This window comes from Coturnix japonica, chromosome 4 (genome assembly GCF_001577835.2).
Source record: "Coturnix japonica isolate 7356 chromosome 4, Coturnix japonica 2.1, whole genome shotgun sequence".
Lineage (NCBI taxonomy): Eukaryota > Metazoa > Chordata > Aves > Galliformes > Phasianidae > Coturnix > Coturnix japonica.
In genome coordinates this window covers 774,674-788,677 of record NC_029519.1, presented here as the reverse complement: position 1 = coordinate 788,677, position 14,004 = coordinate 774,674, and the positions used below count along the sequence as shown (strand labels likewise).

The window sequence follows — 14,004 nt, the reverse complement described above, 5'->3', positions numbered from 1 at the left end:
GGCCAGCTCTGTGTGTGGCTGTTCTAATTTATTCCTGGGGAATTTTGGTCTTGCCCCCCTGCTGTGTCAATGTGTTCCACCCCACGGATAAATACCACATGTGCTCTGTGGCAAACTTGGTGGCTGCTTTTCTTTTTTAACCTCATTTATCCATTGGGTTGTGGCAAGGGTCCCTGGCAGTGCTCTAGGAGCAGTGGGCAGCTGCCCTGTGCCCACAGCCGACCATAGGAAGTGCAGTGCTGGGAGCTCCCAGTGAGCAGAGCCGTGCACAACAGGCTGTGCTGGGCTTGGCCGGCACTGATTAATTTGTGGCCGTTGAATGTATGTTCTGGCATTTCTGTGGTATTTAGAAAGCCTTAATGGTGTGGCTTAAAGGAGCCCATAGAGCTGGGCCATGTTCCTCAGTGGGAGTTGCTCCAGTGCTGCTGCTCGCAGGTGCCAGGTGGAGCTCCTGTGCTGAGTCCCCAGGGGTTGACAGGTTGGAGCCGCTCACCCAGAGGGTTGCAAAGATCTTTGCTACAAGGATTGTGCTGGAAAACATTAAGAAACCTCTGCTCCCCTGGGATTCTGTGTGCTTTCCAGCTCTGCCTGAACTGCACCTACAGTGCCAGAACAAAGGGTTTTCTCATCACACCTTGCTGTTGGAGATGGACGCAGAGCCAGGTTGGAGAGGGGCCTTGGTTGTGCTCATGAGAGCAAACCAAACATTTCAGATGGTATCAGCTGAGGTTTGATGTGAGATGCAGAGCGGAATCCTGGGCCAAAGGGTGTTTTTTTTCTGAGCAGCTTGGAAAAAACAGGAGCTTGGTTCATGCCTATCTTCAGAAAACCCTCCAGCTGAGAGGTGATCTCTCTTGCTGCCCTTCTGTGCTGCACTTGCATGCTGGGTGGCCTGGAGCTTTTTTCCATGGTGACAGAGAGAAACCAGAACCAGGCCGGGCAGAGTCCCACTGACAGTGGAATAGTACTGAGGCAATGGCTGAGCATTCACACACCCACATGCATCCAAGCTCATCTCCTTCCTCCCTCGGGCTGAGCACAGTGCCCTACCTGAGCGCTGCCATCTCCCTCCACCTGTTCAGTGCACGTGTAGGTAATGTTGGCAACCTTTCTCTGGAACAAAATGTGGGAAGATGGTTTTTTCTTTCCCTGGCAATCTGCAGCTGATGAGGTGCATGTGTTTCTGCAGTGACAGTGGTGGTAAGAGACTGTTAGTATGACCACGGATACCTCATTTTGAGGAAAATTTGGCTTTTTGTTCTGAAAAGTTACAGCATTTTACAGAGATCTCCACAACCACAGGACAGGAGTGGTGCCTGTTTCCAGCTGCTTTACATGAACCTTGCTGAACAAATCTGCTGTCAGAGCCCTGTGCCCGCTCAGAGCCATGAGATAGATACGTGTGAGTGGAAGATTCCACATTAGAGCTGACATTGATCCAATTGGAGGTGTCTCTTCTGCTACAGCAGGTCTCAGTCTTAATTTCTCTCTGTCATGCCTCCTGCATCTGCCTGCATGCTTCCCCCCCGTGTGCGCAGCTTCAGCCTCAGCAGAGCTGGCTGGTCGGGGCCCTGCATTACACTGCAGTGCCTTTTGCAGAGGAGGTCCCCAAACACGAGCTATGTGCCATCTTGTTCTGGGCTCCAAGGATGCTGTGCATCTCTTCTCCCTCATTTCATGGAGGACGAGGGCTCAGCCATCACTGCTGCTGAGGTGGAGATTGGCATTGGATGAGGTGTGGGTACCCAAAGCTGCTCTTGAAGGAGGAGGCACTAGGAAAAGTTTGTGAACCTGTGATGATGCTCTGCGAGGTGCTGGGGACATTCCTCTACAGCAGTGACAAAGCTACCTAGGGGCACAAAGGACTCCTTGGGGCAAAGCCCTTCTGCAGCCTGATTTCCCTCACAGGACACAGCTGCACAGCCACTCACCACAAGCAGCAGGATCCATTCCAGCCATGACATAGCTTTGGTTTCCCTGACCCCTGTGGTTTGCATCTGATGTGGACCACCGCTCTCCCAACCAGCTGCTCGCATGCTGCCATTGCCCTGCCCACACATGCCGTGAGCAGAGCAGGACCCTGCTGCCTACCACTCTGCACACTCTGCCCATCCCCACAGTGATGCCCAGAGCAGGTTTCCTACAGCTCAGCATAATCACGGGTATGCGCAGGGAGCACTCCCATCCATCTGCTTAACTCTTTGGGAAAAATATAAAGAAGCCAAACAATGAGTGAGTACAAAAGCATATGTGAAGAATTGGCAAGGAGCGTTCCCTGACTCACAGCATCCATGCTTCTACATGTCTGCTTCACGCACAGATCATTGCCTGTCCTTGCCTTTGCTTTAATTAGTAAGGGCTGAGCACACTCTGGGAACATGCTGGAAGAGGAGTGATGAACAAAACAGCAGCTCCAGAGGAACGCATGCACTGAGGATTTTAAGACGGAAAAAGGGGCGAGTCTGCATTCTGCAGCCGTGCATTCATTGCGGATGGACAAGGGCAGTGTTGGGAGCAGGCAGCTTCCACCCGTGGCTGCCTGTAGACACTGTGGGAAACAATTCCTGGCCATGGATTGCAGGGCTGGGCCTGCTGCATAATGGCTGCTCCAGCCTGCAAGCACCCCGGTGCTCCTGGAGCAGCAGTCAGAGGTACAGCTAGGCAGGGCTGCCAGCACCAATTACCTGTGCCAGGGTGTGTTCCTGAAAGCATTATTTCTCCAAGTGGTATTTAGCTCATGCTCTTCTGATGCTGGATTAGGGGTCTGGAAATTCTCCCCTAGGGCCTTGGCCAAGGCTGTGCTTGGATACCTCCAGCAATGTGCTGCTGCTCCCTCCTGTAGCAGCTGCGAAGTGACCTGCTCCCATTAGCTCTGCTCTGTGCAGCACCACCCAGGTGCCTCAACCAGGTCGTTACCTTCCCTGGAGATGCACAATTCCTCCCCTTCATCCCACTGTAGATCCATACAGACCATCTGTCTGTTGTCTCTTTGGCCGTAGTTAGAGTTTGGCTGTGTTAGACTTCTCTTCATTGCAGCCTCCCTGAAGAAGCCACAGACATTCTCAGCAGCGCTCCAAGAATGCAGCCTAGTGGCCTTGCTATGCGCCCCAGCACACGCCGTGCTGTCACCACTCCCAGGTGACAAACAAGCGTGCAGGGAAGGGGAAGGCTTCCATGGGCAGCATGAGCCCCTCCTCATCCCTCTTCAGGAACAAGATCAGGGCAATGATAACGGCTTTGTTTCAAAGGAAGAAGAGGAAGGAAAATGGAAGTGATGTCTACAACAACAGGAGTTGCCTCACCCAATATCCCAAGGACCTTGGCTGCCAAACCTGCATGGATATAAATGGCTCAAACAATGCATGGCCCTATCTGGGGGCTGCAGGAACCCTTCTTTCCTCACAGGATCAGATACAGTGTTGGCACGGATGGGCACTCCAGCCATTGTCCCACAGCCACTGGCCAGCAGTGCCTCCCCAACTCAGTGCTGGTGGCCTGGAGTGGCAGAATCACCGGAAATCAGACCAGGTCATATCCTACTTTCAATACATCACGCCTCAAGACATTATTTTTTCCCCACTGTTCTTGGTGGCTCTTTCTGGACACAAGAAGCAGTATGACACACAAAGAGCTGGCTTCCCAAAATAACTCTGTGTGCAGTCGCTGCTGGGCTGATTCATGGGCTACCCACAGCCACATCCTCCCTCTGACCAAGGCCAAATGCAGCTGACTGAAAAGCATCCAGCACAGCTGGGACTGATCCTGGGGCTGGGGGGGCAACATCCTACAGTACTGGCCCACAGAGTCAGCACCTGCTATGCCCTCCATGCCCTGTGGTGAGCAGAGCAGGGAAAGCCCCTCTGTTGCATCTCTCCTAATGCACGTGCACCATTCAGTGCAGCTGCTGCTCCCTGCATGCGCTGCCCTCACCCCACACGACCGTTTCTCCCCATCTGCCAACCAGCAGCGTGACCCAGCAGCCTTCTGTCTTCAAGATATTACCCTTAATTAATTTGTCTGTACAGATACTCCTGCTAATACTATTATTTGTAATACCTCAGTGCATCCCGGGGGAAGGGCACAAGTCTTAATTAACATCTGTAAAGCTGCCTGAGAACCATCCCTGGAAAACGTGAGGCAGGGAAGGTTACTGTCACACCAAGATGGCTTTAAATTCTTTCTTCTTCCCCCTTTTTCAGACCCCTTCAGCAGACACTCAGAACTCTGTCTACCCAGGCTCATTTACCAGCATAACCTGTGCCAGCACAGAGCCCATTGCGCCCTACCACTCCCCACAGCACAGCCCCACTGCCCCATGCAGTGGATTTTCTCTGCATGTGTCTACACAGCTTTCACCCCTGTCTACACGCACACACACACACACAAGCATGCTCCCTCACTGGATACACAGAAGTCTTCCTGCAATGCTTTGCAGCCCCCATTAATGTGCAAGACAACATTCCTGCCCATTTAGCAGCAGCCCAGGGGCTGCCCCGTGCACTCACCAGGCAGTGCAATGTCTGGAGACCCCACTGCTGCTGTGCTGAGGCTGCTCCGCCAAATCTCCCACATCTTGGCTGAGCTGAGCTCCCAGGCCGGCCAGATTTCTTATGCTTAACAAAAATATTCATTAACGACTTAATCTGCACACACACAGGGGAAACTTTTAGTGTATTTGTTCTAGGTCCGTGAAACAGTGATCTGGCCACTGCTTTAAACTCTGCCTTGATCTCTGATCTCAGAGATGAAGAATTCAGCAAAATGCTGCTGGAGGAGATGTCCGAAAGCATCCCCTGTGTTCACACTGCAGCGTAACTGTGGACACGCACCGCTCGACCCAGAAAGCGCGTGTTGCAAGAATGTGCTTTGAGCCACAGCTCATGGCCAAGGCCATGGGACCAGCTGTGCTCCTGGTGTTTGTTTGCCAGCTCTGGGATTTGTGTTACAAACTCCATGTCATTTGTGTCCCAGCTGCTGAAAGCATGGAGGAAGCAGATGAAAGTCTTATACATCTGCTCCCTGGGAGTGCCAGAGTTCCTCAGATGCCACCCTTAACTGCTCCTCAGATGACTTTGGGTCTGAGGGCTCTGGGGTCATCAGCACTGTTGGAGTCCTACACTGGGGAAGGATTTGGCAGAGTGGAGAGGATGAGACTCTTGGCCCTGGCTTATATAGGGGGGAGAGTGGGATGAGAGCACATGAACCCATGCCTGGGCACTGTGCTGATGCCAGCTCCACTTGGGAAGATGGCTCTGACTCCAGCATCCAGCCACGTGGCTGCATTGTGGACACTGTGAGCAAAGGCAGGGCTCAGGAACATCCTGCCGTGTTCTCAAGGGACGTTCTGGGAGAGCTGAGATGTTCCTATGGGACAGCATGGAATCCACAGACTGAAATAAGACAGTGACAATTATGTCCCCCTTCCCACTCCCCCCCATGGACCCTGTTATGTCTGACACTAACCTGTTACAGCTGATAACAGCCAAAAACGCCGCCACTGCTTTCATAAAAATTCGAGAGATGTCAGATCATTTCCATGTGCAACGGGAGCCCTGGGGCCACGTCTGCATTGGTTTCTTCCCAAACATCTCCCACCACAGCCACTGTGGGAATGGGGCTGGGAATGCCCTGAGGCTGGAGCTGTCTAAAATACTGACCGCTGGCTGAGGACGGAGGGACAGATGAACACATAACTCCTATAGGAGATTCTAAGCACCAGAGGTCCTCCATGAACACTTCCTGATGGAAGCTGAGTTCCTCAGTCCCACGGGAATATCCAGAGTGTGTTCCAGCCAACAGCCCCGTGCTTGTGCCCTGAGCAGGATGTGCTCCCACAGAGCAGCACAGGAGAGGGCGCAGAGAGAGCAGTTGGCAGGAGCGCAGCTGTGGCTGGGTGTGAGTTTCTGGGGGGATTTTTATAGGGGGAAAGCTGATGAGTAATAAACAAGGTGCTGCCTGATTCTTGTTTGGAGGAAAAAGGGGGAGGGAGAGAGGAACGCAGGGAAAGGGAGAAGCACAGGGAAGAGGAGAAGGAGAAAGAAATGACCTTGGTGAGCTTTTCTGGCTGCTCTCCAGGTTGAAGGCTGATGCCAAAAAAATCTCCGAGTCCCTTTTGGCTGGAAGTACTCTCCCTGCGTTAGGTGAATCACACACACATTTCTGGAACATTACATGTTCACAATTGCAAAGCTCGCAGTAATTAGAAAAACTACAAGACCAAGGCAGGGGGAAAACTATGAGTCACACATGGAAGCGGTGTGATTGTGCTGCAGGAGGATCAGCCTCGCAGACTGCCTAAGGTAAGTGTGCAACAGCTGCACCCTGCCCTGCTTGGGGTGTGCAGGGCTGTGTGTGCATGGGGGGGCTGAGCTGCACTCAGGTGGGGTGTGAGGTTCACATGGAATGGCTTCGGACAACGAATCACTGCTGTGCTCTGAACTCTCTGTGGGGATGTTCTCACCCGCAGTCAAAGTGTTGCTCACATTAAGTATCATCCACATCCAACCATGAGTTTCGTCATTACAAAATAAGCTCTTCTTACTGCAGATTAAGAGCTGTCATGCCAGGAGCTGCTCATAAGGAGTTATTGCAGTGCAGTACCTTGCACTGGTGGGTCCATGGCTGCTACCAGGCTATGTGTGACCAGGAGCCCACTCTCTGGCATGTACCTGCTGCAGGGGGTGACTGACCAACCACCCACTGAGGCTCTGCAATGAGTTAGTAGGAGAACCCCAGCATCCCCCTGCATTCAAGGGGGTTCATAAATCATGCAGACAGTCTAGTTTCAAATGAACTGATTGATGGAGCTTTCTTACCTTTCTTTGCATGACCCTTCTGCTGCTATTCATTAACAGCACAAAGGATGCTTTAACCTGGGAGCAAACCGGGCTCCTCTTTGTTTAGTTAACTCTCCACCTGAGTCCTCCCATTTGGCACAGACAGAACCATGCTCCGTATGCATGCATTGCATTGTGTTGAATTACCTTGCATCATGTTGCACTGTGTTGTACCATATTGTATTGCCTTGCATCGTGTCGCATCACGTCAAGTTGCATCAGATCATACTGCATCGCTTCCTATTGCACTGCGCGGCATTACGTTGAACTACATCACAATGTGCCATGTGCCATTGCACCTTTGGGTGAGCTCTCAGCTGTGTCACTGTCTGGATCCTGGGCAGCATGAGCTCCCGCCAGCCCAGGCACAGTGCTCCCAGATTAGCCCTGACCAGCAGCTATGGGCAGAGAGGGCTGCCAGCGGTCAGCAGAGTCTCCATTCAGGGAAGGCCAAGGAGTGGATTACGCAGCAGACGATGAAGCGATGCTATGGACAAACCGCCCAAACATGAAATCTTCTTGCAATACTCCAAGACAGATTGTTACACATCTCTGCCAAGAAATCAGACATTCCTGCTAGAGTCAGGGCTTTCACAGAAGCCCCCTCTGAGACATCAAGTGAGGCTAAGACAACAGTCCAGAGCTTTGCTAGCAAATCATGAGTCCCAAGTGTCTCTCCAGCTGGCAGGACCATCACTGACCTGAATGGCCTTGTCCTCCCCGAAGCAGCTCTGTCAATTTGGCCACAATCCACTTAATAATGTAGCTAGAGTATAAAGATGTATCCAGGCCCAACCACAAAACAGCTGGAGTCTGTAGGGTTGACTTAATCCTGGTAGAATAAAAGAGGGAAACTAGTGGGAGTCAGCGAGGATGTTGCTGGCTGGGTTTGGAGCAGTGCTGAGTAATAAAAGGGATCAAATATGTTAGGCGCAAGCTGTCTGGAGCCACAGTTGTTGTTGTTGTTTTAACTAATTGAATTTTAGTGCTGGTGAAAGGTACCAGATTGACAACTCTGGGGAGCAGTGTCTGCTTCTCACACCAGGTACAGCACAGCCAGCCCCCTCTTAATTCCCATTTTGGCCCAGACACTGTGCTTTCCTCTCATGGGGACAGCCCCTGACATCTTAACCTGTGCAGCTGGGACCTGCACCAGAAGCTCTCTGCGTGTCCTGCTGACCCACTTGGAGGTGTTGAGGTGCTCCAGGTCTGGGAGGACATAACAAGCAATGGTCACAGGGATGGTGCTCGTGCCTGGAGAGGGCTGGGCAGCTGCAGAGGTTGCCTTGGGGTGGAGTGGTGTTGAAGGGAGGAGCTGCCGAGGGTGAGAAATCCACTTTGGTCAGCTCCCAGGAAGGGCCATGCAGGGGAGAGCAGGGCTGTGACTGGGTGGGAAGCTGGAACTGGAGCTGGAGCTGAAGCTGGAGGGTGCAGACAGGAGCAGCAACTCCAGAGGGGAATAGCATAGCGGCTGCATCCCAGGGGGTGCCGGGCAGGGATATGGCTGCATTCAGGTGCTGGCTGGCACAGGCAGGAGCACTGCAGGGCTTTGCTCTCCTGCTGCAAGTCAGAGTAAGTCCTCACCTGGTCAAGTGCTGCAGGGTCAGTCAATCTGTGTTTTTACACCATGAGTTTGACAGCCAGAAGACACCTGAACAATGCAGGGCTCTGCACACCGGAGTGAGTTTGGCCCTGGGGTATGCAGGGTCATGAGCAGGAAGCAGCAGCAGCACCAGAGAGACCCTCTGTTCCAGCAAGCACACTCAAGCAGATTCCCAGGGCTGGCTGCTTGCAGGACACCTTGTCAGTCCTGCTCTATAAATAGCAGAGAAGCAGCCCAGCAGGTAGCTGGCCTTTTGTAGGGGAAAAAGGAAGGGCTGGTCTTCAGCTCTGTCAAGTCCTGGTCAGAGGGGGCTGGTGGGTCTGGGCAAAGCAGGACCATGCTGGCAGTGCAGTGCTGTGTCCCTTTGCATGGCTGTGGGCTGGCACACATCAGCTGGCAGCTCTGCAGGCAGCACAGGGCAAGGTTGCTCTGCCTGAACAGGAGTGCTGCACTGCTCCCATTGTGTGGGCTTTGGAAGTTGCTTGGCAGACATTGAGGAGGATAAAAGCACTGAGATCTGCCTGTTCTCAGGCACACTGTGGCCATCCAGATGCAGAATGTGGGAAGCATTTGTCTGTGATCCTGATGAGCACAGGACATTAACTCCAGAGTGAGGTACCCTTCTTACTGGCACTCTAACTCATATTAATAAAGTGCTGTTTTGGGGACTGAATGGAGCACTGCTCTACTTTGCTGTGTCAGTTCCTCTGTTCTGACCCACATCTTACAGGCATCTATTAGTAACTGGCTCTGGAGTCAGACTCACAGGATATTGGATTTCCATCTGGTACAGCTGCATGGGAACTTTGGCTCTGCTAATAACATGGTGTGCCCCATCCCTGCCCATCCCAGGAGGATGGAGTTGAAAACAAGGAAGGATTAAGAAAAGCCATTGCTTTACTGCTCTGTGTCCTGGATTGCCTTAGTTCAGTTTTTTCCTAAGAAGTTGAGATGGGATTGAGTGCAGCCACACTGTGCTGTGTTGTCCTGTGCTGTGCTGTGCCATGAAGGGTGAAGCTCAGCATGGAGCTCATGTAGTGCAGCAGCTGAGACTCAGCATCCCCAGTGCAGGGGACACTGCAGCTGGTGCAGTTGCTGCCAGCACCCAGTGTGCACACACACAGGAGGGGAAAGTCAGCACCTCTCAGCAGATAGCCATGTTGGGGGAGAGGTACCCTGCTCCATACACATTTTTTTGTATTAAAAAGATAAATACAGCCTTTCACATCTGAGCTTCTACTTTGGGAGGGATGTTGGGGCTGGAGGACATGGGGATGTCCTTTCTGTGTCACCTCAGCAATCAAAGTCCACCCCCCAGCTTTCTCTTTAAATGCTGAGGGCTCTGGCTGGTGGCAATGCGCAGCATTGCCTCCCCACTCACGGCCAGCGGCTCCTGCTAATTACTGAGCTGCTGCTCTCCTCAAACCGTGCCTGCGCTAGAAGCCCGGCATCAAGGGGAGCCGGCGTTAGTCAGACTGGAAAGCCCTGAAAAACACCATGCAGGACCTGGGTGCTGCTGGGGCTGAGTGGATCTGCGGTGCCCTCCTGCCAGCTCCAGGCAGGGCACGTTGGAGCACGAGTCCTGCTGTTCCTTATCTGCTGCTATAACCCAGATCAGTGCTGCTGTCTGCACTGCCAGTCTCCTGGATTCAGCGTTGCTTCGGCACTTCTCGCTGCCCTGCAGCTCCATCCATACGGATTTTGGATTCCCCGTTGTCCTTGGAGCTCCCTATGGGATGCAGACCACCTGCCCTGCAGGTTCCACCTCAGGTCTGCAGAGAAGCAGCAACCACAGGGAAGTGCAGAGCTCAGCATCACCAGTCCCCGGGGGAAGGGAAGGGCTGAGGCAGATGCTGCCCCCCGCCCTGAGCCCAAACCCCTTGTTCGGGGTCCTCCAGGGGCTGGCTGATGCCCGAGATCCCTCCCAGGTCCCACCCGGCGTGGTGACAGAGGTGGCAGCGGGAGCGGCGGTACTCAGCCAGCACCTGGCACTGCTTCTGCTCGGAGCTCGGAGTCATTGAAATGCAGACAGCGAGGGCTGCACGACAAAGCGTGTGGCAGGCGTCCCTGTAAGCTGGCCTTGCATGCCACCTACGGTTCTTTCGGTGGAGGTGATGCGTGCTCTTTGTTTGACGGAGGAGCGGTTTATTTGCAGTCAGGCTGAGGCATCAGTGGCAGACAGAGATTCCCCAGCGGCTGTCTCTTTATCTGGAGTAAAACTCCAATATAAAACCCATAATAGGCAGCGCTGGCGCTTGGCCACAGCTCAGCTGTGCTGGAGGGTAGCACACACTGCCCTGCTCATGGTGGGCATGGAGCTGGTGCGCATCTGGAAGAAAGCAGCTGTAATAAAGAATGGTTAAGAAATGAGCCACGTGCTATTAAGATGCACTAAGGGAAGTAAGAGGGGTCTTGTATGGCAGCACAGGCCAAGGAGACCGTGTAACTGGTAGAGCAGCTGTGCTCTGAAGCTACCACTGCATGGCTGCTGCACACTGGGCTCTTGGATCCAGCAGGCAGCCGGCCCCAGCGCCTTGCAGCTGCTCCAACCCCAGCCCTGAGATGCTTTCTCCTCCTCCCAGAGGTGAGTTTGAGCCTCAGACTCTGACACTCCAGCCCCAGCTTTCAATTTCAGACAGTGTTGGGTTTTCTGTGTCCAGATTTGGGTTTGCAGTTTTCCTTGAGAGGGAAAGAAACAGCAGCTGGGTGGTTAAATCCAGGCCCTGACACATCCCTGCCAGGTCGGTGAGACCTCACACTGCATATGTCCAAAGAGGTAGGGGCATTTCAGAGTCCTGCTGTCCCAGCCCTGGGCGTTGTGGGTCAGGGACTGTAGCACAGAGCTCTGGCAGGTGGGATGAGTGGACACATCCAGCATCACGTGGCACAGGGAGGTGACAGCAAGCAGCAAAGAGGATGGGAGAGACAAATGGCTGTGCCCTGTGTGCCAGCACTAATGGGGGAGGATGTGCTCGAAATGCTAACATTGTGGTCACTGCTGGAGTGGGAATACAGAGCTGATGGAGCTGAGCTGGTGGGGCTGAGTGCAGGTCACAGCCAGGGGAGCCAGCCGAGTTTGTCTGATAGCATCTCACCTTTGAAGCTCTGTGTGAAGATGCAGTGACTTGGAAATCTGCACCGTGGAGCCTGAGTTTCATCAGCCAGACTGCTTCTGCCTCATTGCATTTAAAGAGAATGTAGTCTCAGTGCCAGAGAGGAACAGTGCTGGTACCCCACTGGGGCTGCTGCTGGCTGAGGTGAGTGCTGGGATATTTGAGAATTCTTCCCCTAAATATGGGGAAAGTGCTTCCAGGTAACCTCCCTTTTCTGGGGATGCAGGGCACACAATGGATGCAGTGGCAGGCACAATATCTATCAGAACCCTATTGTGACATACCTAGAGATGAAGAGCACCCACCTCCAGAGGTGACCACAGCCCAGGACCTTTCCAAAACACCAGCCCAGTGCCTGGCACGAGGGGTTGGCAGGGCAGGGGCTGCGCTGTGCCACCACGTAGCACCACACAGCGGCCAGGAGGTGACACCCCTGCGGTGCCCCTGCTCGTGCCTCTCAAATCTAAACGCGAGGTTGCCTTGGAGACAGTGGGACACGATCAGTCCCCGTGGCTCTGATGGCTCTGAGATGCAAGCTCGTGCCTCGAAAGGATCCATCCTGGCACAATGGCAGCATATCACATGTGCTGCCTTGCTGCTCCCCTGGGAGCGCATCACCCAGAGAGGTGCTGCACACAATCGGATTCCTTCAGGCTCCTGTGTGTGAATCCACCTGCTCAGAGCATGGGGTGCCCACAAGACAGCTCTGTACCCACTGTGGGCAAGCAGAGCCCTTCAGTGCCAGCACTGGGGTTGCTGGTGATGGGAAGCTGCCCTCGCCTGCTGCTGAGCCTCGGAGCCCCCAGAGCTGTCCTGTGCTGGAGATCTAAGCTCAAACAATAAGGGTAATGGACAGGAAATTAGAGATAAGTAGGTGGTTTGACAGGATTAAGGATAAGCAAAAGAAACATAATTATGTGATAGCTGCTATCGGACAAGGGCTCCTATGAAAGGGAATGTAAATGACCTAAAAAAAGCACTACACCAGATCAAACAGCCACACTTTGCAGATAACAGCCCAAAAACACGGCGTATAAATATTTATCACAAATGAATTCTCCAAGCACTCCCTGCTCACAATCACGTTAACAATAGATGGGATTGAGGATAATAAAGGTTTGCACAATCCTTTTCTATTTCTCCCTAGGGCTTTCATGCCTGCCCAGCTGTGTGGATGGGTGTGAGATAGGAAAAGGGTTGAGCACCCAGATGGGTGCTGCAGTGGGTGCTGTGGGTGCGGTCCCACCATAGCACTCAAGGTCCCACACTAGCAGCAGGGAGCAGCCAGCTGCCCTGGGTGCAGCCCAGCCCTCTGGTGAGCTCCTCTGCTTGTTGTTATTTATTTGTCAAGAGGGAACACAAAGCCTCCATAACCTGGGCTTGCAAATTACTGAAGCCCAGGAAATGAAAACTCCTCAGCAGCATTAATTGGAGGGCTTTTTAATTAAAATCAGCTTGTTTCCCGATCAAAGATTAAAGGAAGGAAGAGGGCTGAAAAAAGAAGTACAATAAAACAACTCCCTCTCTGCCCCTCTCTGGCATTCATGAGGTGCAGGCTGAGCACCCTGCGTCATCCCCGCTGCTTTGCTCTCATACCTTTTGGGTTTTTTCCCCCCACTAATGTCTTTTTTTGTCTTCTCTTCCTACCTGACCTCATCCTCAGCTTCTTTCCCTCTGCCTGTCGGGTTGAGCCTGGGCGGCCCCTCCCTCAGTGCTTGCTGGGCTCAGTGTTTGGAAGCAGGGTGCTCTTCCCTGTCCCCATTTGTGCCCCTGCATGGTGAGCAGAAGCTCCCTTGCCCAGGGAAGGGTTATTCTGCTCTGGACTTCCTGATCTAAGAACTGACTTCTGGCACAGAACTTACTGGTGCCTAAGGATTTAGCTGCTGTGACTAAATGGCATTCGATGAGGCTAACCAGAGTGCAGTGCTAATGAAGCTGTGGATTTGTTGCCTCGGAAGGACTGATGTCCACACGGCTGCCAACAGTTGCAGAGAAGGAAAAATCAGAATAAAATCAGGAAATTCTTTAAAGAAAACATATGAATTTACAAAAAAAGAAAAAGCAGTATTTCAGCTCCAGTCCCAGAGCAGCCACCAAGGACATCACAGCCTCAGCACCAGATATGTAGGGGGGCTCAGAGTTGGCTCCAGAGATGGCAGCCATCAGCCCGTGCTGCCCGCGGAGAGAGCCATAGGAGGACCCAGCCCCAGCAGAAGAGGGGCAACAGTGATAAGGAATTGAGTTGAGGGGGAATTAGTGTCAGCCAGCATGGTTTATAGAAATAGATCTTGCCAAACAAATGTGATTTTGCTCAGTAATGAGATTAGGCTTGCAGGAGCAGAGGCAGCATGTGGCTGCAGCATGGGACTGTTGGCTCCTGTGCTCCTCAGCACCCCCAGACTACTAATATGGCCCCAAGGGCACCCATGATATGAGGAGGGGCAGGGGGCTG

The 14,004-nt window shown here is 53.0% G+C and overlaps 1 long non-coding RNA gene across 1 annotated transcript in view; it reads left to right on the top strand.

Annotated features, from left to right (window-relative positions):
* Positions 1-5,824: 5,824 nt before the first annotated feature.
* LOC107312636 overlaps positions 5,825-14,004 on the top strand; it is a 35,620-nt gene continuing 27,440 nt past the window's right edge. The window contains exon 1 of the long non-coding RNA XR_001554526.2: positions 5,825-6,299. This is a non-coding gene — a long non-coding RNA (uncharacterized LOC107312636). The remainder of the gene's footprint in view (positions 6,300-14,004) is intronic.